Source organism: Suricata suricatta, chromosome X (genome assembly GCF_006229205.1).
Source record: "Suricata suricatta isolate VVHF042 chromosome X, meerkat_22Aug2017_6uvM2_HiC, whole genome shotgun sequence".
In the NCBI taxonomy this organism is placed as follows: Eukaryota; Metazoa; Chordata; class Mammalia; order Carnivora; family Herpestidae; genus Suricata; species Suricata suricatta.
In genome coordinates this window covers 46,872,359-46,893,760 of record NC_043717.1, presented here as the reverse complement: position 1 = coordinate 46,893,760, position 21,402 = coordinate 46,872,359, and the positions used below count along the sequence as shown (strand labels likewise).

The 21,402-nt window shown below is 36.5% G+C and overlaps 1 protein-coding gene and 1 pseudogene across 1 annotated transcript in view; one reads left to right on the top strand and one right to left on the bottom strand.

Moving 5' to 3' along the window:
* ZC3H12B (zinc finger CCCH-type containing 12B) overlaps positions 1 to 21,402 on the bottom strand; it is a 276,426-nt gene that overhangs the window by 196,112 nt on the left and 58,912 nt on the right. The window lies entirely within an intron of this gene.
* Positions 1 to 21,402, top strand: part of LOC115283407 — a 72,636-nt pseudogene that overhangs the window by 50,024 nt on the left and 1,210 nt on the right.

Below are 21,402 nucleotides of genomic sequence, written 5' to 3'. Positions count from 1 at the left end.
TTATGTCTATAAGAGACTAATTTTGGACCTGAGGACACCTTCAGATTAAATATAAGGAGAATGAGAAATATCTATCATGCGACTAGAAGTCAAAAGAAACCTGAGGTAGCCATACTTATATCTGACAGAATGGACTTTAAATTAAAGGCAGGAACAAGCAATGAAGAAGGGCATTATATAATAAATACAGTGTCTATCCATCAGGAAAAGCTAACAATTATAAACGTCTACGCACCAAATTCTAAGCACCCAAATACATAAAACAATTCATCACAAACAGAAACAATCTTATTGATAAGAATGTGCTAACATCAGGGGATTTGAATATTCCACTTACAGCAATGGATATATCAACTAGACAAAAAAATCACTAAAGAAACCATGGACCTGAAAGACACATTGGACCAGATGCCTTTCACAGATATATGTAGAACTCTACATCTTGACTTAAAAGACACATTGGACCAGATGCATTTGACAGACATATTTTCATTTTTAATAGTTTATTGTCAAATTGGTTTCCATATAACACCATATAACAGTGTTCTTCCCCACAAGTGCCCTCCTCCATTACCAACCCTCCTTCCCCCTCTCCCTCCTTCTTCAGCTCTCGGTTCGTTTTCAGTACCTAATAGTTTGTCATGATTTCTGTCCCTCTCTCTCCCCAACACTCTTTCCCCCTTCCCCTCACCATGGTCCTCTGTTTGGTTTCTCCTGTTAGAACTATAAGTGCAAACATATAGTATCTATCCTTCTCCACATGACTTATTTCGCTTAGCATGACACCCTCGAGGTCAATCCATTTTGCTACAAATGGCCATATTTCATTCTTTCTCATTGCCATGTAGTACTCCATTGTGTATATATATACCACATCTTCTTGATCCATTCATCAGGTGATGGACATTTAGGCACTTTCCATGATTTGGCTATTGTTGACAGTGCTACTATGAACATTGGGATACATGTATTCCTATGCATCAGCACTTCTGTATCCCTTGGGTAAATCCCTAGCAGTGCTATTGCTGGGTCATAGGGGAGTTCTATTCATAGTTTGTTGAGGAACCTTCACACTGTTTTCCAGAGTGGCTGCAACCAGTTTATATTCCAAAAAAGTGTAGGAGATTGCCCATTTCTCCACATCCTCACCAGCATCTATAGTCTCCTAATTTGTTCATTTTACCCACTCTGACTGGCATGAGGTGGTAAATCAGGCTGGTTTTGACTTGTATTTCCCTGGTGATGAGGGATGCTGAGCATCATTTAATGTGTCAGTTGGCTATATGGATGTCCTCTTTGGAGAAGTGTCTATTCATGTCTTCCCATTTCTTCACTAGATCATTCATTTTTGGGGTATGGATTTGGTGAGTTTCTTGTAGATTTTAGATACTATCCCTCTATCTAATATGTCATTTGCCACTATCTTTTCCCATTCCGTCAGTTGCCTATTGGTTTTTGTGATTATTTCCTTTGCAGTGCAGAAGCATTTTATCTTGATGAGGTCCCAATAGTTCATTTTTGCTTTTATTTCCCTTGCCTTTGGGAAAGCAATCTACATATTCAATGCAATACCCATCAAAATTGCACCAGCGTTATTCTCAAAGCTAGAACAAACTATCCTAAAATTTGTATGGAACCAAAAATGACCATGAATAGTCAAAGTAATATTGAAGAAGAAGACAGATATATCATCGAACTCTATATCTTGAGGCTATGGAATTCACTTTTTTCTCGACGGTGCATGCCACATTCTCCAAGATACATCAGATACTGGGTCATAATGCAGCTGTCAATAAATATAAAAGAATTGAGATCACAATGAACACGTTCAGATCACCATGCTATGAAACTAGAAATCAATCGGAGAAAAAAGTCTCAAAAGCCTCCAAACAATGGGAGTTAAATACCACCTTACTAAAGAATCAATGTGAAAATCTGGCAATTAGAGAAGAAATTAAAAAATACATGGAAACAAATGAAAATAAACTACAACAATCCAAACTCTTTGCGATACAGCAAAGGCAGTATTAAGAGGGAATTATATAGCAATCCAGGCCTATTTCAAGAAATGAGAAAAAGCACAACTAAAAAATCCAAAAGGACACCTAAAGGAACTAGAAGGAGAGCAACAAGAGCACCCCAAATCCAGAAGAAGAAAAGAAATAATAAAGATCAGGGCAGAAATGTACAATATAGAATCCCAAAAAACAGTTGAACAAATCAATGAAACCAAGAGGTGGCTTTTTAACAAAATTAGCAAAATTGATAAACCTGTAGCTGGGCTTCGCAAAAAGAAAAGGCAGAGCATCCAGAAAGATAAAAGTCAAAAACAAACATGGATTTATTATAATCGATTCCTCAGAAATACAAGCAATTATCAGGGAACATTATGAAAAATTATATGCCATCAAACTGGACAACCTAGAGGAAATGGACAAATTCCTAAACACACACACAATACCAAAATTCAAACATGAAGAGATATAAAATATGTACAGACCCATTACTAGTGAAAAAATTGAATCAGTTATCAAAAAATCTCTCATGAAATAAGAGCACTGGGACAGATGGCTTCCTGGGGAATTCTACCAGACATTCAAAGCAGAGATAATACCCTCCTTCTCAAGCTATTTCAAAAAATAGAAATGGAAGGAAAACTCCCAGACTCATTCTATGAAGCAAGCATCACTTTGATTCCCAAATCAGAAAGATATCCAGCCAAAAAAGAAAACTACATGCCAATATTCTTGATGAATACGTGTGCAAAAATACTCAACAAGATGCTGGCACATCGAATTCAACAGGATATAAAAAGAATTATCCACCATAATTGAGTGTGATTCATTCCTGGGTTACAGGGCTGGTTCAATATTTGCAAATCAATTAATATGATGTATTAAAGAAAGATTAAAAAACCATATGATTCTGTCAATAGATGCAGCATGTGATGTATTAAAGAAAAGATTAAAAAAAACATATGATTCTGTCGATAGATGCAGAAAATCATTTGACAAAATACAACATCCCTTCTTAATAAAAACCCTTGAGAACGTTGGGATAAAAGGAACTTACTTAAACATTATAAAAGCCATTTATGAAAAATCCACAGCTAATGTTATCCTCAATGGAGGAAAACGGAGAGCTTCCCCCCCCCTGAAATCAGGGACACGACAGGGATGTCCACTGTCACAACTGTTGTTAAACATAGTGCTGGAAGTCATTGCACCAGTAAACAGACAACAAAATGAAATAAAAGGCATCAGGATTGGCCATGATGACGTCAAACTTTTACTTTTCACAGATGACATGATACTCTACCTGGAAAACCAGACCAACTCCACCAGAAGCATACTAGAACTGATCAATGAATTCACCAAAGTCGCAGGTCACCAAATCAACATGCAGAAATCCATTGCATTTTGATACAATAATAATGAAGCAGCAGAAAGAGAAATATAGAAACTGATCCCATTCACAACTGCACAAAAAACCATAAAATAGCTAGAAATAAACCTAAGCAAAGATGTAAACGAGCTATATGATGACAACTATAGAAAACTTATGAAGGAAATTGAAGAAGACACAAAGAAATGGAAAAACATGCCATGCTCGTGGATCGGAAGAATAAATATTCTGAAAATGTCATTATCACCCAAAGTAACCTATACATTCAAAGCAATCCCCTCAAAATTACACCAGAATTCTTCTCAAAGATAGAACTAACTATCCTAAAATTCATAAGGAACCACAAAGGACCCCAAATAGCCAAAGTAATATTGAAGAAGAAAACCAAAATGGGAGGCATCACAATCCCACACTTTAGCCTCTACTACAAAGTGTTCATCATCAAGACTGTATGGTATTGGAACAAAAACAGACACACAGACCAATGGAATAGAATAGAGAGTCCACAAGTGTATGGCCAATTAATCTTTGACAAAGCGGAAAGAGTACCCAATGGAAAAAAGGCAGCCCCTTTAACAGATGGTATTTGGCGATCTAGACAGCAACATGCAAAAGAATGAAACTAGGCAACTTTCTTACACCATACACAAAAGTAAACTTAAAATGGGAAATGGAAACCATCAAAACTCTAGAGGAGAAAGCAGGAAACAACCTCATCGACCTAAATTGCAGCAATTTCCTACTGGACACATCCCCAAAGGCAAGGGAATCAAGAGCAAAAGTGAACTACTGGGACCTCATCAAGATAAAAAGCTTCTGCACTGCAAAGGAAACAATCAAGAAAACGAATAGGCAACCGACAGAATGGGAAAAGATAGTTGCAAATGATATATCAGATAAAGGGCTAGTATCCAAAATCTACGAGGAACTCACCAATCTCCACAACCCAAAATCAAAGAATCCATTGAAGAAATGGGCAGAAGACATGAATAGACACTTCTCAAAAGAGAACATCCAGATGGTGAACAGACACATGAAACGATGCTCAGTGTCATTCATCATCAGGGAAGTATAAATCAAAACCACCCTAGATACCACCTCACGCCAGTTAAAGTGGCTAAAATAAACAAATCAGGAGACTATAGATGCTGGTGAGGATATGGAGAAATGGGCACCCTCCAACACTGTTGGTGGTAATTTAACCTGGTGCAGCTGGTCTGGAAAACAGCATAGAGGTTCCTCAAAAATTTAACAATAGAACTACCCTATGACCAGCAATAGAACTCCTAGGGATATACTGAAGTGATACAGAAGTGATGATGAATAAGGGAACATGTACCCCAATGTTCACAGCAGCAATTTCGACAATAGTCAAATCATGGAAAGAGCCTAAATGTCCATCAACTGATGAATGGATCAAGAAGATGTGTTTTATCTATACAATGGAACACTACATGGTAATGTGAAAAAATGAAATCTGGCCATTCGTGGCAATGTGGATAGAACTCGAGGATGTCATGCTAAGTGAAATAAGTTAGGCAGACAAAGACAGATACCATATGTTTTCTCTTATAAGTGGAAGAAGAGAAACTCAACGGAGGACCATGGGGGAGGCGAAGGGGAGAAAAACAGTTGGGGAGAGGGAGGGATGCAAACCATGAGAGACTCTTGAATCCTGAGAACAACCTGAGGGCTGATGGGGGAGGGGGAGAGGAGAAAGGGCTGATGGACATGGAGGAAGGTACTGGTGGGGATGAGCACTGGGTGTTACATGGAAACCAACTTGACAATAATGTATAAAAGAAAAAATATAAGGCTGACCAATTCTCTTCCTTTTCAAACAAAGCTGAGTTACGAGGGAAGGGCAAAAAAGGGTGCTTCTTCCTACCCCTGGATCCTACCCACATCTGTTTTCCTTCTTCATTCAAAGCCATGTTTCTTCAGAATATACTTTCACACCCTCTAGTTCCTACCCTCCGATTCATATTTCAAATGAAGGTAAGTTGGGTCCTTCTCTCCCCTCCACAATTCCACTAAAAATGTTCTTGCTAAGATCATCAATAACTATTTATTTTCAAATCTAATAATTACTTTTCAGACTTAGTTAACTTTTCATGGTAAAGGATACTGGAGTTCCTTCTTATTCCTTGAAACTATACCATTATGTTTAGGACTAACCCTTCTAATTCTCATTCTACCTTTAGGAAATTCCTTTTCAGTCTCCATCATGGCATCCTCTTCTCCCTCCTCCATCTTAAATGTTGGTATTCATGGAGTTCTGTCCTTAGTTCCCTTCTTGTCACACTCTCTAAAACCTTTTCATAGGCTATCTAATCCATACCTATGACTTCCAATCTTACCCCTACTCTGCCAACTCTCAAACACATTTCTCCTGCCTTATCTTTTCTTCTAAGTCTGAGATTTATATATCCAATCCACTGGATCAGTGTTTATCAAACTTTAATGTGCATGCTAACCATCTAGGAATATTGTTAAAATGCAGACTCAGAAAGTCTAGTGTTGAGCCCAAGTACCTGCATTTCTAACAAACTCACAAGTGATGCTAATATTGCTAGTCTGTGGACTACACTTTTTGTGGCAATGGTCATTCCAGAAACAGCTCTATGAAGGCAAGGAATTCTGTCTGTTTTGCTTACTACCATACTCCAAAGCCTGGAATACAGCAATTGCCCAAACAACAGTTGTGGAATAAATGAATGAAATAATAACCATGACTTCATCCAATACTTGCTTTAGAATTCATCTCTTTCTTAGAATAGTTTAGCTCTGAGCTGACTGTATATTAATCAATTCATCATTTATTGCTCACTCACATATTATTTATTTCTACCTCACTCACATATTACTTATTTCCACCTCTATTAAGGACAACGTTTTTCAATAATAGATTTTTTTCATCAAAAGTTTTATTAACATAGTTAGAAATAATATCAAAGATATAAGAATATGTTTCCAACATGGTTCCTCACAGTGTTCTAGTGGTGCTTTGGCTTTTTATTTTCGTTTTCTAATTCTTAGGTTCTAGACGAAATGGTAAAATTTATGTCATGAGAAAATGTCAAAGAACACAAAAAATTGCAAAAGAGGAAATATAAATGGCTAAACATTTAAACTATTCAATCCTTAATAAATACACATATTATTGATGGAAGTGTAATATCATAAAATATTTTGGAAAGCAATTTAGTAACATATAATCACAAACTCAAATCTACTATTTTGAATCTAAAGAGACGCCAGAAATGCAAAATTTTATGGCGAAAAATGTTGATCACAGACTTTTTCTATAATGGAAAAACAAAATATTTTGCTTAAACATCTAATAAGGAAATGATTAAGCAAACCATAGTATAGCAATTAAATAGGTTATTATGCAGTCATCAAAAAAGTTTAAAAACAATTTTATTTTTAATAGTTTATTGTCAAATTGGTTTCCATACAACACCCAATGCTCTTCCCCACAAGTGCCCTCCTCCATTACCACCATCTCGCTTCCCTCTCCCTCTTCCCCTTCAACCCTCAGTTAGTTTTCAGTATTCAATAGTCTCTCAGGTTTTGAGCCTCTCTCTCTCCCCAACTCTCTTTCCCCCTTCCCCTCCCCATAATCATCTGATAGGTTTCTCCTGTTCTCCTGTTAGAATTATGAGTGCAAACATACGGTATCTGTCCTTCTCCACCTGACTTATTTCGCATAGCATGACACCTTCGTGGTCTATCCACTTTGCTACAAATGGCCAGATTTCATTCTTTATCATTGCCATGTAATACTCCATTGTATATGTGTACCACATCTTCTTGATGTCAGCAGGTGATGGACATTTAGGCTCTTTCAATGATTTGACTATTGTTGACAGTGCTGTATGAACATTGAGGTACATGTGTCCCTATGCATCAGCACTTCTGTATCCCTTGGGTAAATCCCTAGCTGTGCTATTACTGGGTCATAAGGGAGTTCTATTCATAGTCATTTCAGAAAACTCCACACTGTTTTCCAGAGCGGCTGCACCAGTTTACATTCCCACCAACAGTGTAGGAGGGTGCCCGTCTCTCCATATCCTCGCCAGCATCTACAGTCTCTTGATTTGATCATTTTAGCCACCTGACTGGTATGAGGTGGTATCTCAGTGTGGTTTTGATTTGTATTTCCCTGATGATGAGTGATGCTGAGCATCATTTCATGTGCTTGTTGGCCATCTGGATGTCCTCTTTGGAGAAGTGTCTGTTTATGACTTTTGCCCATATCTTCACTGGATTATTCATTTTTCGGGTGTGGAGTTTGGTGAGTTCCTCGTAGATTTTGGATACTAGCCCTTTATCTGATATGTCATTTCGAATTATCTTTTACCATTCTATCGATTGCCTATTAGTTTTCTTGATTGTTTCCTTTGCAGTGCAGAAGCTTTTTATCTTGATAAGGTCCCAATAGTTCATTTTTGCTTTCATTTCCCTTGCCTTTGGGGATGTGTCGAGGTGGAACTTGTTACAGTTTTCGTCAAGGAAGCTGTTTCCTACTTTCTCCTTGAGAGTTTCGATCACTTTGGGGAAATAAATAAAAATAATGTCCATAAAGATTGAAAATACAATTGTTTACCAGTATGCTCACAATTAATGTAGAGCAGTTTAGAAAGAAGGAAAGAAATTCACTAATATGATAACAAAGTTTATTTCAGGCATTGGGGAGGAGTTACTCATAATTCATTGATTTTCTTTTTTGTACTTTTTGATGTTTTCTAAAACAAATATTTGTTAATTTATACTCAGAATAAAATTTTGCTTAAAGTACTTCATTACCTTTGATTACAAGGTTGTCATGTCCTCTATATTTTCTTATTAATATTTTCTCATATCCTTCCTCAACTAATCAGTAAGAAGCATAAAGACAAATAGTATTTGATTTATTTTTATATATCTGACAAAATTTGGTATGCGTTCCTTGCTCAATTTTCTTTTAGAAAACTTCCTAATTTTGTGATATAATGTTCCTTGAATATACTTTAAACACACAATCCTGGCAAGAAAGCTGCCTGCCTGCAGATCTTTTTAAATGTGGCAGCAGCATTAAAGTGCATGGACTTGGATTCTTGGTTTACATTCTTCCAGGTGTCCCAGACCCAGAGGCCAAGTTCCTCTTGGTATAACCATAAAACAGTATCGGTAGGTTAAAGAAAGTGGAATGATTTAATCAACCCTGTGTGAACGGAAGTCCAAGACGGCAGGGCTGTCTCATTCAGTACTGCCTTGTAGAGGCTGGAACAATGTCTTGAGTCTAAATAGAAGCTTAATTAACATATAATATTCAAGATTGGAACAGGAAACAGATCTTTAAAGTAAACATCACCCTATGCATCAATATTTACCTAAATATTTATGAATTCTTGATACTTCTTGTCAAGCTTCAGCTTGCAGCAGAGAGAATTTTATTTTCTTTTAGAAAAAATTTTCCATCTTCCCTCTAACCATACAAAACTTTATTACAAAGTTAATAAGTCATTATTAAATCAAAATCCTTATAACAGGAAATTAAAATGATAATGAAGTGTTACCATTAACAATAAAGAGGATTTGGGGTTTAGGGCTTGGGTTTTGTTTGTGTTCTTACCATATGGAACGATGATTCTCAACTGCCTTGAGAATGGTTGAATAAATGAATTGCTTCTAATCATACTGTGCTGTTATTTATTGAAGTATATGAATCATTAAACACATGTAAAATTATGTGGAAAAAAAAAAGAAAAAAAAAGTGCATGGACTTGGATTTAGAAACCGGGCGGAGCTTAGAAAACTGAAGCAATCTGACACGCCCATGGCACAGGGAGGTCGAACTAAAGAGTGGCTGTCAATGCATGATTTGAGGGGGACTAGGGGCGCTGCCATTCTTCTCCCTGCAACAACTAAGACGGGGCCTCAGAGAACAGTCCATGAGACCCGACATACCTACACAAGCCAATCACATCCGCCTTGGAAAGCTGCTATTTTTTTTCCTTATTATTTTAATTTTTCTTATTTTTTTCTTTTCTTATTATTTTAATTTTTAAGTTTCCCCCGTTTTTTCTCTTTTCTTTTCCTTTTTCCTTCCTTTCTCCCTTTCCCCTCTGGAGTCTGGGAAAGACCAACATTTATGCACTGCTGTGATTGGATCAACTTTTACCAACCAGATATCTTTCCCCTTATTTCATATTTATCTCTCTCCTCTGCAGGTTTTATGCCCTCAGACTGCCCTTTATCTTTGGATGTTTCTGTCACCCCACTCTCTTTTATTCCTTTCCTGTCCTCTCCTTTTCTGTTCTTTTTTTTCTATCCCCCTTTAGTTTTCTTGTTTACTTTATCTGTCTGTGAGTTTGCATGCTTTTGTTCCCTGTGTGTTTCTCTGTCTGGTTTCCTTTTCAGGGCTACTTCAAGATATGAGCCAAAGTACACATGTAGAGAGTCCCAAGTATCACTGAGTGGGGGGAAATTTAATCAGAGGCATAACAAGAGAAATCTAGAGACACCATTAAAAGAGCATCTCCTGAAATGACAGGCCCTGGACAGTCAAAGAACCTCCTTTAATAGAGTAATACTAACAGGCACACAGAGCAGAACGAGCTTTTAAAACTGAGAAGAGACAGAAAGCTAGCCAAAATGATGAAACAAAAGAACTCTCCTCTAAAAAATTCCAGGAAGAAATCACAGCTACAGAACTGCTCAAAACAGACATAAGCAACATAACTGAACAAGAATTAAGAAAAATTGTCATAAAATTAATTGCAGGGCTTGAAAAAAGCATAGAAGCAATCAGAGAAGATAATGATACAAAGACTAGGAACATTCAAAATAGCTTTGATGACTTAAAAAGGCTATAAATGAGGTGCATAATAAAATGGAGGCTGCCACTGCATGGATGGAAGAAGCAGAGAGGAGAACAGGTGAATTAGAAGACACAGTTATAGCAAAAGAAGAAGCCGAGAAAAAGAGAGAAATTGATACAGGAGCACGGAAGGAGAATCCGAGACCTGAGTGATACAATCAAATGGAACAAATCTGTATCATAGGAGTTCCTGAAGAGGAAGAAAGAGAAAAAGGTCCTGAAGGGGAGCTGGATCAAATTATAACTGAAAAGTTCTCTCATCTGGGGAAAGAAAAAGACATTGAAATTCAAGAAGAACATTGAACTCCCCTAAGACATAACTTGAACCGACGCTCAGCATGACATATCATAGTGAAACTTGAAAAACATAAAGATAAAGAGAGAATTCTGAAAGCAGCAAAGGATAAGAGGGCCCTAAAATACAAAGGGAAACTTATCAGTGTGGATACAGACCTAGTTAATGAAACTTGGCAGACCAGAAAGGAATGGAAGGAAATCTTCAATGTGAGGAACAGAAAAATATGCAACCAAGAATTCTTTATCCAGCAAGCCTGTCATTCAAAATAGAAAGAGAGATAAAGGTTTTCCCAAATAAACAAAATTGAGAGAATTCATCACCACCAAACCAGCCCTACAATAAATCCTAAGAGGGACTCTATGACAGAAATGTATCAAGGAATATAAGACACCAGAAGGGGGTGATGGTCATGGAGGGGGGCACTTGTGGGGAGAAGCACTGGGTGTTACGTGGAAACCAATTTGAAAATAAATTATTAGAAAAACACCAGAGACATTAATGCAAACATGAACTCTACAGAGAACACAATAAATCTAAACACGGATTTTTCAATAATAACACTGAAGGTAAATGGAATGAATGCTCTAATCAAACAACAAATGGTAGCAGAATGGATAAAAAAAACCCAAAATCCATCTATTTGCTGTCTACAAGAGACTTATTTTAGACCTGAAGACACCTTCAGATTGAAAGTAAGGGGATGGAGAAATATCTACCATGAGACTGGATGTCAAAAGAAAGCCTGAGTAGCCATAATTATATGGAACAAACTGTACTTTAAAGTAAAGGCAGTAACAAAAGATGAAGACGGACATTATATAATAATCACAGGGTCTCTCCATCAGGAAGCGCTAACAATCATAAACATCTACAAGCCAAATTTGGGAGCACCCAAATGCATAAAACAATTACAAACAGTAATAATCTTATTCATAAGAATGTGGTAATTGCAAGGGATATCAATATTCCACGTAGAACAATGGATAGGTCAACTAGACAGAAAATCACTAAAGAAACAATGGACCTAAATGGCACACTGGAACAGATGGAATTAATAGATATATTTAGAACCCTGCATTCTAAAGCTAGGGAATTCACTTTCTTCTCGACAGCGCATGGTACATTCTCCAAGTTAGGTCACATACTGGGTAATAAAACAGCCGTCCATAAATACAAACAAATTGAGATCATACCATGCCCACTTTCAGATCACAATGGTATGAAACTTGAAAACAACCACAGGAAAAAGCCTGGAAAACCTCCAAAAATGTGGAGGTTAAAAACCACCCAACTGAGAATGATTGGGCCAATGAGGTAATTAGGGAAGAAATTTAAAAATATATGGAAACAAATGAAAACAAAAATACAACAATCCAAACTCTCTGGGACGCAGAAAAGGCAGTCCTAAGAGGAAAATTCAGTGCAGTCCAGGCCTATTACAACAAACTGGAAAAAGTGCAAATTCAAAATCTAACAGAACTAAGGAAACTACAAGGGGAGCAGCAAGAACACCCCAAACACAGGAGTAGAAGAGAAATTATAATGATCAGGGCAGAAATAAACAATATGGAATCCAAAAAAAGCAACTGAACAGATCAGTGAAACCAAAAGTTGGGTTTTTGAAAAAATAAACAATTTGATAAACGTCTAGCTAGGTTTCTCAGAAAGAAAAGAGAGAACACTCAAATAGACAAAATCATGAATGAAAATGGATTTATTACAGCTGACCACCCAGATTACAAGCAATCATCAGAGTTTAATGTGAAAAAGTATATGCCAACAAAGTGGACAATCTAGAAGAAATGTACAAATTCCTAAACACACATGCACTACCAAAATTCAAACAAGAGGAGGTAGAAAATCTGAAAAGACCCATAATCAGTGATGAAATTGAATCAGTTATCAAAAATCTCATAACGAATAAAAGCCCAGGGATGGATGGATTCCCAAGGGATATTTACCAGATATTTATAGCACAGTTAACACACATCCTTCTGAGGTTATTCCAAAAAAATAGAAATAGAAGGAAGACTTCCAGATTCCTTCTATGAAGCAATTATCACTTTGATTCTCAAACCAGAAACCCAACAATAAAGAGAACTACAGGCCAATATCCTTAACAAATACTGACACAAGAATACTCAACAAATAGTAGCAAATCGAATTCAACAGCACATAAAAAGAATTATCCATCATGATAAAGTGGAATTTCTTCCTGGGTTACAGGTCTGGTTCAGCATTCACAAATCCATCAATGTGATACATCACATTAACAAAAGAAAAGATAAAAACCATGTGATCCTTTTGATAGATGCAGAGAAAGCAATTGACAAAATACAACATCCCTTCTTAATAAAAACCCTCGAGAAAGTTGGGATATTGGGAACTCACTTAAACATTATTAATGTAATTTAGGAAAAGTCTGCAGCTAATATCACCCTCAATGGGGAAAACTGAGAGCTTCCCCCTGAGATCTGGAACACGACAGGGATGTCCATTCTCACCACTGTTATTTAACATAATTCTGGAAGTCCTAGCATCAGCAATCAGACAACAAAAGAAAATAGAAGGCAACAGAATTGGCAAAGATGAAATGAAACTTTTACTTTTCACAGATGACATGATACTCTACGTGGAAAATCCGACCGATTTCACCAGAAGCCTTCTAGAACTGATCCATGAATTCAGTAAAGTAGCAGGGTGCAAATCAAAGTACATAAATCAGTTGCATTTTTATACACCAAAAATGAAGCAACAGAAAGAGATATCAAGAAACTGATCCCATTCACAATTGCAAGAAAAACTGTAAAATACCTAGGAATAAACCTAACCAAAGATGTAAAAGACCTGTATAATGAAAACTATAGGAAACTTATGAATGAAATTGAGGAAGATACAAAGAAATGGAAAAACATTTCTTTCTCATGGATCATAGAAATAAACATTGTGAAAATGTCATTATTACCCAACGCAATCTACACATTCAGTGCAATCCTCATCAAAATTGCACCAGCATTCTTTTCAAAGCTAGAACAAATTATCCTAAAATTCATATGGAAACAAACAAACACACAAAAAAACCCTGAATAACCAAAGTAATATTGAAGAAGAAAACCAAAATGGGAGGCATCACAATCCCACACTTTAGCCTCTACTACAAAGCGTTCATCATTGAGACTGTATGGTATTGGAACAAAAACAGACACATAGACCAATGGAATAGAATAGAGAGTCCAGAAATGGACCCACAAATGTATGGCCAATTAATCTTTGACAAAGCAGGAAAGAGTATCCAGTGGAAAAAAAGACATCCTCTTTAACAGATGGTGCTTGGAGAGCTGGACAGTAACATGCAGAACAATGAAACTAGACCACTTTCTTACACCATACACAAAGCTACACTCAAAATGGATGAAGGACCTGAATGTGAGACAAGAAACCATCAAAACCCTAGAGGAAAGAGCAAGAAACAACCTCATCGACCTCAATCACAGCAATTTCTTCCTTGACACATCCCCAAAGGCAATGGAATCAAGAACGAAAATGAACTACTGGGACCTCATCAAGATAAAAAGCTTCTGCACTGCAAAGGAAACAATCAAGAAAACTAATAGGCAACCGACAGAAGGGGAAAGATAGTGGCAAATGGCATATTGGATAAAGGGCTAGTATCCAAAATCTATAAGGAACTCACCAAACTCCACACTCAAAAAAACAAATAATCCAGTGAAGAAATGGGCAGAAGACATGAATAGACAGTTCCCCAAAGAGGACATCTAGATTGTCTACAGACACATGAAACAATGCTCGGTGTCACTCATCATCAGAGAAATACAAATCAAAACCACCCTGAGATACCACCTCAGGCCAGTCATGGTGGCTAAAATGAAGAAATCAAGAGACTATAGGTGCTGGGGAGGATGTGGAGAAATGGGTACCCTCCTATACTGTTGTTAGTAATGTAAACTTGAGCAGTTTCCACTGCTCTGGAAACCAGTGTGGAGGTTCCTCAAAAAACTAAAAATAGAATTACCCTATAACCCAGCAATAGCACTTTAAGGATATACCCAAAGGATACAGAAGTGCTGATGCATAAGGGCACAGGTACCCCAATGTTCATAGCAGCACTGTCAACAATTTCCAAATCATGGAAATTGCCTAAATGTCAAGCAACTGATGAATAGATAAAGAAGATGTGGTATATATATATCTACAATGGAATACTACATAGCAATGAGAAAGAATGAAATCTGGCTATTTGTAGCAACGTGGATGGACCTTGAGGGAGTCATACTAAGTGAAATATGTCAGGCAGAGAAGGACAAATACCATATGTTTTCACTCATAGGTCTAACAGGATAGACCTAACAGGGGACCATGGGAAGGGGAAAGGGGGTTGAAGAGTTAGAGAGAGGGAGTGAGGCAAATCATAAGAGACTCTTGAATACTGAAAACAAACTAAGGGATGAAGGAGGGGGTAATGGGGGTGATGGTGATGGAGAGGGGCATTTGTGTGGAAGAGCACTGCGTATTATATGGAAACCAACTTGGAAATAAACTATTTAAAAAAAGAAATTTAACTTTCTAGTTCTGTGGGAGTATTTAGAAAAAGCTTCCCATGATGCTTTCCACTTGTCCGGTTATTAAATATACAGATTAATTAACTCTAAAATATCAGAGGTAAAGGAATATACTTTGTCTTAATTTATACCACACATTCCTTAGAAGCATATGTGCTAATTACATGAAATTTCATATAATTATCTTAATAATAGCTTCAAACATAACATTTATATGAATTAATATTTAAATTCTAAGAGTGAACTATGGGAATTTGTGGGTCCATAATCTTCAAAATGACAAGAGAAACAAATCTGCAATAAAATCAGTCATAGATTAACACTTTATGAAATACTTTTGATGTTTGAGAAAATAACCCAATGTGAGAAAATACTCTAAAAGTAGCAATTCTGTGCAGGGCAGAGGCCTCAGAAGATGTATATCAGCCCTGCTAGATGACCTTAAAATTGGGGCAATACCTAGTTGAAACTAAGATAGTATTTTTCTCTGTATGCTACTTAGGTTCCCAATATTGGAAGCTCTGTGAAAAAAGGAGCCAGTGTACCCTTGCTACAAAGCCAGGTCTGAGAATAGCTGAATGGGATATTTAATGAGATACATGGTCAAAAATATAAGTTTAAAGCAAAAGTCAGGCTAAGATTTATGCTACTATGTCAAAGTGAAGCAGGAACCACAGAGGGGCCATGGTTATTAGAGTTTGGCCTGTTGGGGCCCAGCAGGCCAAAAAACCTCCCACAGAGCGACTGTTGATGGCACTGCCTCCGGGACAGAGAGGAGTGATGGTTGATGGCCAGGCCGCCGGGGCACAGGAGAAAAAATCTGGGAAGTTGTGGAACAAGTCAAAAGACTGTGAAGCAACATTTGGCCTCCTGGGCTGCATATGTGGCTTCTATTTAACCTGTCTATGATTTTTCTCATTGCTTTACAAAAGCAAAAAGGCATATACCTTTAAGTTTTGAATCAACTTGGGTCAGTTAGTGGCACCAGCTTTCCCTTACATTATTTCTGTTCCCAGCTCATTGCCTGCTGTTGGGGCAAACACAATCCTCTGTCTAAAATTAACCCCTTGAATGATAAGCATCTCGCCCAGACATAACTGCTAAAGGGCCTTGAAGAAAAGAAGATACTTTGAGAGACAGACTCCCTCATTCCTGTTTTTTTACTTCTGTTCTCACGGCTGTTCTCTCTTTTGTGATAACAAAATGATCCTTCCCAGAGCATGTTTTTACTTTTTCAAGGACCATAAACTATGTAATCATTAAAGAAAAAAAAATTGTGTAATCGCCTATGGCATAAAAGACACTGACTTTCTGAGTAAAGTGTGGCTTTACCACCATTCACGTTGTCTGTCTTCTTTCTTTCCTATAGATAGTTCGCCGACACTAACCACCTACTCAAGGACCGTTCGACTGGGGGTACGTGGGCTGGTCCCCCATCCTCTGGACTAGATGATATAATATTTGTGACATTATCCACTATACAGTGATATACTGAAGATCTATAATGTTCCCCTACCATGCTCTGATATATTAAATATCTTATTCAACGTTATATCCCAAGAGCTAACACGATGTCTGATTAGACATTATAAGCATCCAATAAGAAATGCTTGCAGAAACAAATTAAATTGTTCATACAGTTTTTCAATTATTGGTTCTCAAAAGTGATTAGAATAAGACTCCATAATACAAAGGGAATATAAACAGCCAAAGCAATATTGAGGGAGAACAAAGCTGTAGGTATTACATTCCCAGATTTTAAGATACATTGTAAAACCATAGTAATCAAAATAGTACTGGACTGGCAAAAAAAAAATGTAGGTCATGTAACAGAATAGAGAGCCCACAAATAAACCCTACTTATATGGTCAAATAATCTATGACAAAGGAGAAAGACTGTACAATGGTGATAAGACAGTTTCTTCAAAATGGTGTGGGAAAGAAAACTGGATAGCAACATGCAAAAACTAAAACTGGACCACTTTATTAAACTATACACAAAAATTTTAAATAGATTGAAGACCTAAATGTAAGACTGGAAACCATAAAACTCCTAGAAGAAAACACAGGCAGTAACCTCTTTGACATTGGCTTTAGCTACGTTTTTCTAAATATGTCTCTTCAGGTAAGGGGAGAAAAAAAATCAGCAATTAAGACTATTACAAAATTAAAAAAAAATAAACTATTGCACAGTGAAGAAAATCATGAACAAAATTAAAAAGCAACCTACTGAATAGGAGAGGATATTCACAAATAATATATCTAATAAGTTATTACTATCCAAAATATACAAAAAGCTTATACAACACCAACAAACCAAATAATCTGAATAAAAATAGCCATAAATCTTGAATAGACAGTTTTCCAAAGAAGACATACAAATGGGCAATAGACAAGTGAAAAGATGTTAAACATCACTAATCATCAGGGAAATGGAAATCAAAACCACAATGAGATATTACCTCACACCAGTCAGAAAGCTGTTATCAAAAAGTCAACAAACAGCAATTGTTGGTGAGGATGTGGAGAAAAGGGAACCCCCATTCATTGTTGGTGGGACTGTGGAGCCATTATGGAAATCAGTGTGGAAGTTCATCAATAACATTAAAAGTAGAAATACCATACGATCCCATAATTCCACCGCTGGATATTTACACAAAGCAAATATAAACAGTAGTTCAAAAAAAAAAAACATGCACCCCTGTGTTTATTGTAGCTTTATTTATAATAGCCAAATATGGAAGTAATCTAACTGTCCATTGATAAGTGAAAGGATAAGATGTGACATACATACACACACACACACACACAGGATTATTCAGGCATAAATAATAATGAAATATTGCATTCATGAGAAAATGGATTAACAAAAAAGGTATTATGCTAAGTGAAGTAACTCAGAGAAAGGAAATACATATGATTTCACTTATATGCAGAATCTTTAAAAAAAATCAACAAACAAAAACAGAAACAGTCTCATAAATACTGAGGTTCCCAGAAAGGAGATGGATGGGAGGACAGACCAAATAGATAAATGGGATTAAAAACTACAAACCTTTAGTTATAAAATAAATAAGTCATAGAGATGAAGAGTACATAGAACACAGTCAGTAATATAGTAATAACTTTGATGACACATGATAACTACATTTACTGTGGTGAGTAATGTATACATCTGTCAAATCACTACCTTGCACAGCTGAAACAAATATAACATTGTATGCCAACAAAACCTCAATTTTTTAAAATTAAAAAAATAAAAGGTGTGCTTATCTTTAGAAGTAGCTAGAAGAAAATGCAGAGGAGATTACATGGCAATTCTTCAGCAAATTTTTGGAGAATAGAACCCCAAAGGACAGAATAAGAAGCGACAGGTTTCAATGGGGAAAAAAAGCAAGTAAAGCCTTATCCTCAAAAGGGGAGATAAGAAAGGTGACACAATGGTTTTGGATTGTAAAAACCAATAAAAGCTTGTATAAAAGCTTGTATAGTTTTATAGTTACCAATTACATTTTAAAAGATAAATATTCAGTCTTTTTCTCAGCAAATATGAAGGCCACTTTATGTAACTGCTAAAAATATTCATTTGTAACCCTAAATGAGTAGTATCCATCCTGTCTTATGAAATTTCCTTGAAGATCCCTGTCACCCTTCTGCTCACTAGCTATGATTGAGGAAGGAAATAATGAAGACCTATAGAACTGCAGCCATGGGAAAGGAATATAAAACAGATATGGCACTTAAAGAGAAGAATTCAAAAGATTACTCAACTAATTAAACGTGGTGGGAAAAATAAAACTAGATGACATTTGGTTTTGAATGAAAAATAATGCTTTCATAGGTATTTAGCCTTTTATATTCATGGATTTTAATGAACTCAGGTGCTTAAAGAATTCTATGAGTTCACTGGCTGTTAACTTTTACTTGGAAAATGTATGATGTATTTCTTAAGTGGTGTTATTCTTAAGACCTGAAAGTTATTATAGAGGGATCGTTACTAGAGATGACCATGTCATAATGCCTTATATTTTTTGAAGAGCTTTTATTTTGAAGGAATATTAAATAACTGTCCACTACATCACTTCATTCTCATAGCAACATCAAGAGCTAGTCAACTGCACTTTTTCTTATCCTTATTATTTTTATTGACAAAGAAATTTGGAACAGAAGTCAAATAACTCAAGTTCATACATTCTTAGAGGGAGAGGCCAGGCTAGGATGCAGCCCAGGTGGTGTTTAGAAGAGTAGTTGCTAAGCTAAGTAAGTCAGAGAAAGACAAATACATATGAGTTCACTCATGTGTGGAATTTAAGACACAAAACAGAAGAACATATGTGAGGGGTGGAAAAGAGAGGAGGAAACAAACCATGAGACTCTTAACTATAGAGATCAAACTGAAGGGTGATGGAAGGAGGTGGGCGAGGGTTGGGTTAGATGGGGGGATGGGCATTAAGGAGGGCACTTGTTATGAAGAGTACTAGGTGTTGTATGTAAGTGATGAATCACTGAATTCTACTCCTGAAACCATTATTACACTCTATGTTAACTAGCTAAAATTTGAATAAAAATTTGAAAAAATACCCTATTTGTTTTGTTTACATTTAAAAATAACTTCTAAATACACTTTTAAAATAAATTAGTAGTAAGTATAATTACATAAAACTGTGCTAAATTTGGAATAATCTCAAGTGGAAAAAATCTAAATAGTTAATATTGAAAAGTTGTTTTAATCAATTATACTGCCTTAAAGTAGCTTAAGTAGCATGTTTTTCCTGAATGAATTGGTAAAATAACAGATCAGTTATTAATAACATGAACTTTAGATTTTGTAATATCATAGAACATTAGGGATAGAATGAATTTTAAATCATGTGTTATATTTTCTGGTTCTGGGTAGATGGAAAATACATGTTTTTCCTATTTTTCTTACTCTGTTTAATGAAAAACCCTGAACATTATATATAAAATAAATGTAAGACACCGAAAGGTGAAGGGAAGACAGAAGTGTTAGGGACCTTGAGTGGTAAAGAAGAACATAGCAGTGAATTCCCAGGGTTTTCATTTGGCCTCATATATCCCAGACTTGATCTGAATAAAGTAGCATTTCAGAAATGCCAATGCATACAGACAATAAAAACCCCCAACAAAAGCCTGTTCTCTCTAAACAAAGGATAAAGAAGGGATAGCCTAACAAGACAGTAATACTTTTTAAAAACAACAGCTTTATTCCAGCCAAACATCACACAAAACTCTATGGGGCCGCTCACACCCATGCAAGCAAAGGCCAAGTGGGGAACCTAGACTTCCACTCTTGCAAGGCCATAACTGGACACCTTAACACCCCTACCAATTAGGCCTCAGAGAAGGCCAAATAGGGAAGCAGGCCTTTATCCACATCATCCAGTAACAAACTCCATCCCTCTACCATTGTGTTACTAGAAACCTTGCAGGGAGCCAGAATTCCCACCCCTCCCAAGCAGTAATGAAGAGCCCTCCCTATTTGATATCAACAGAAGCTGAGACTGGAACCTAGACTTCTACAATAAGGAAAGATAGGATAAAATTGGCAGAAGGGAAAGGTTAGGACCTGAGGTCCCTGGGTGGGGAAAAACACATTTTAAAACAATGCTGGAAGTATCTGACCAGGAGCAAACTCCCTCAGGTGTCAGGTTCCTCTTAAAAATATACCAGATACCACTTGCTCCTGTTCAGGTTCCCCCCAGGAAGTTGACAATCAAAATATTAACTAAAATAAGCACACCATAAAACTCATGTTATATGAGGGACAGTATGACCATAGTCCGACTCCTCACACAATAGAATCAATCCAATCAGGAACGAACAACTCAGCACCTACAGTTATCAAGCCAATAATGGAGAAGAAAAAAAAGGGGGAAGAAAGAGGGAGCACCAAAACCTTATAAAACAAAAAGTCCCTTGTCTATAGTCGGGGTTATTCATTTTTCAAATGCCCCCTCTCTGTAAAGAAAGCTTTCATATTATTCTTAGTTTCTGATCTTATACTCTTATACTCTAATAAACTTTTGCTTGCTGAGTAGATAATGAAAGAAAATGCAAAATGCTTATTGATTTATGATGTGGTTTCATCTTAGCTTGGGCAAACCATGCAGTATTTAATACATAGTAGCAGAATATTTACTATTGAAGCTTGAAAAGATGTGAGTTCTTTGTGTGCAACCTTTCATTTATGCATGTGAGAGGGTTATCATTTTTTTAAATATTTTTACATT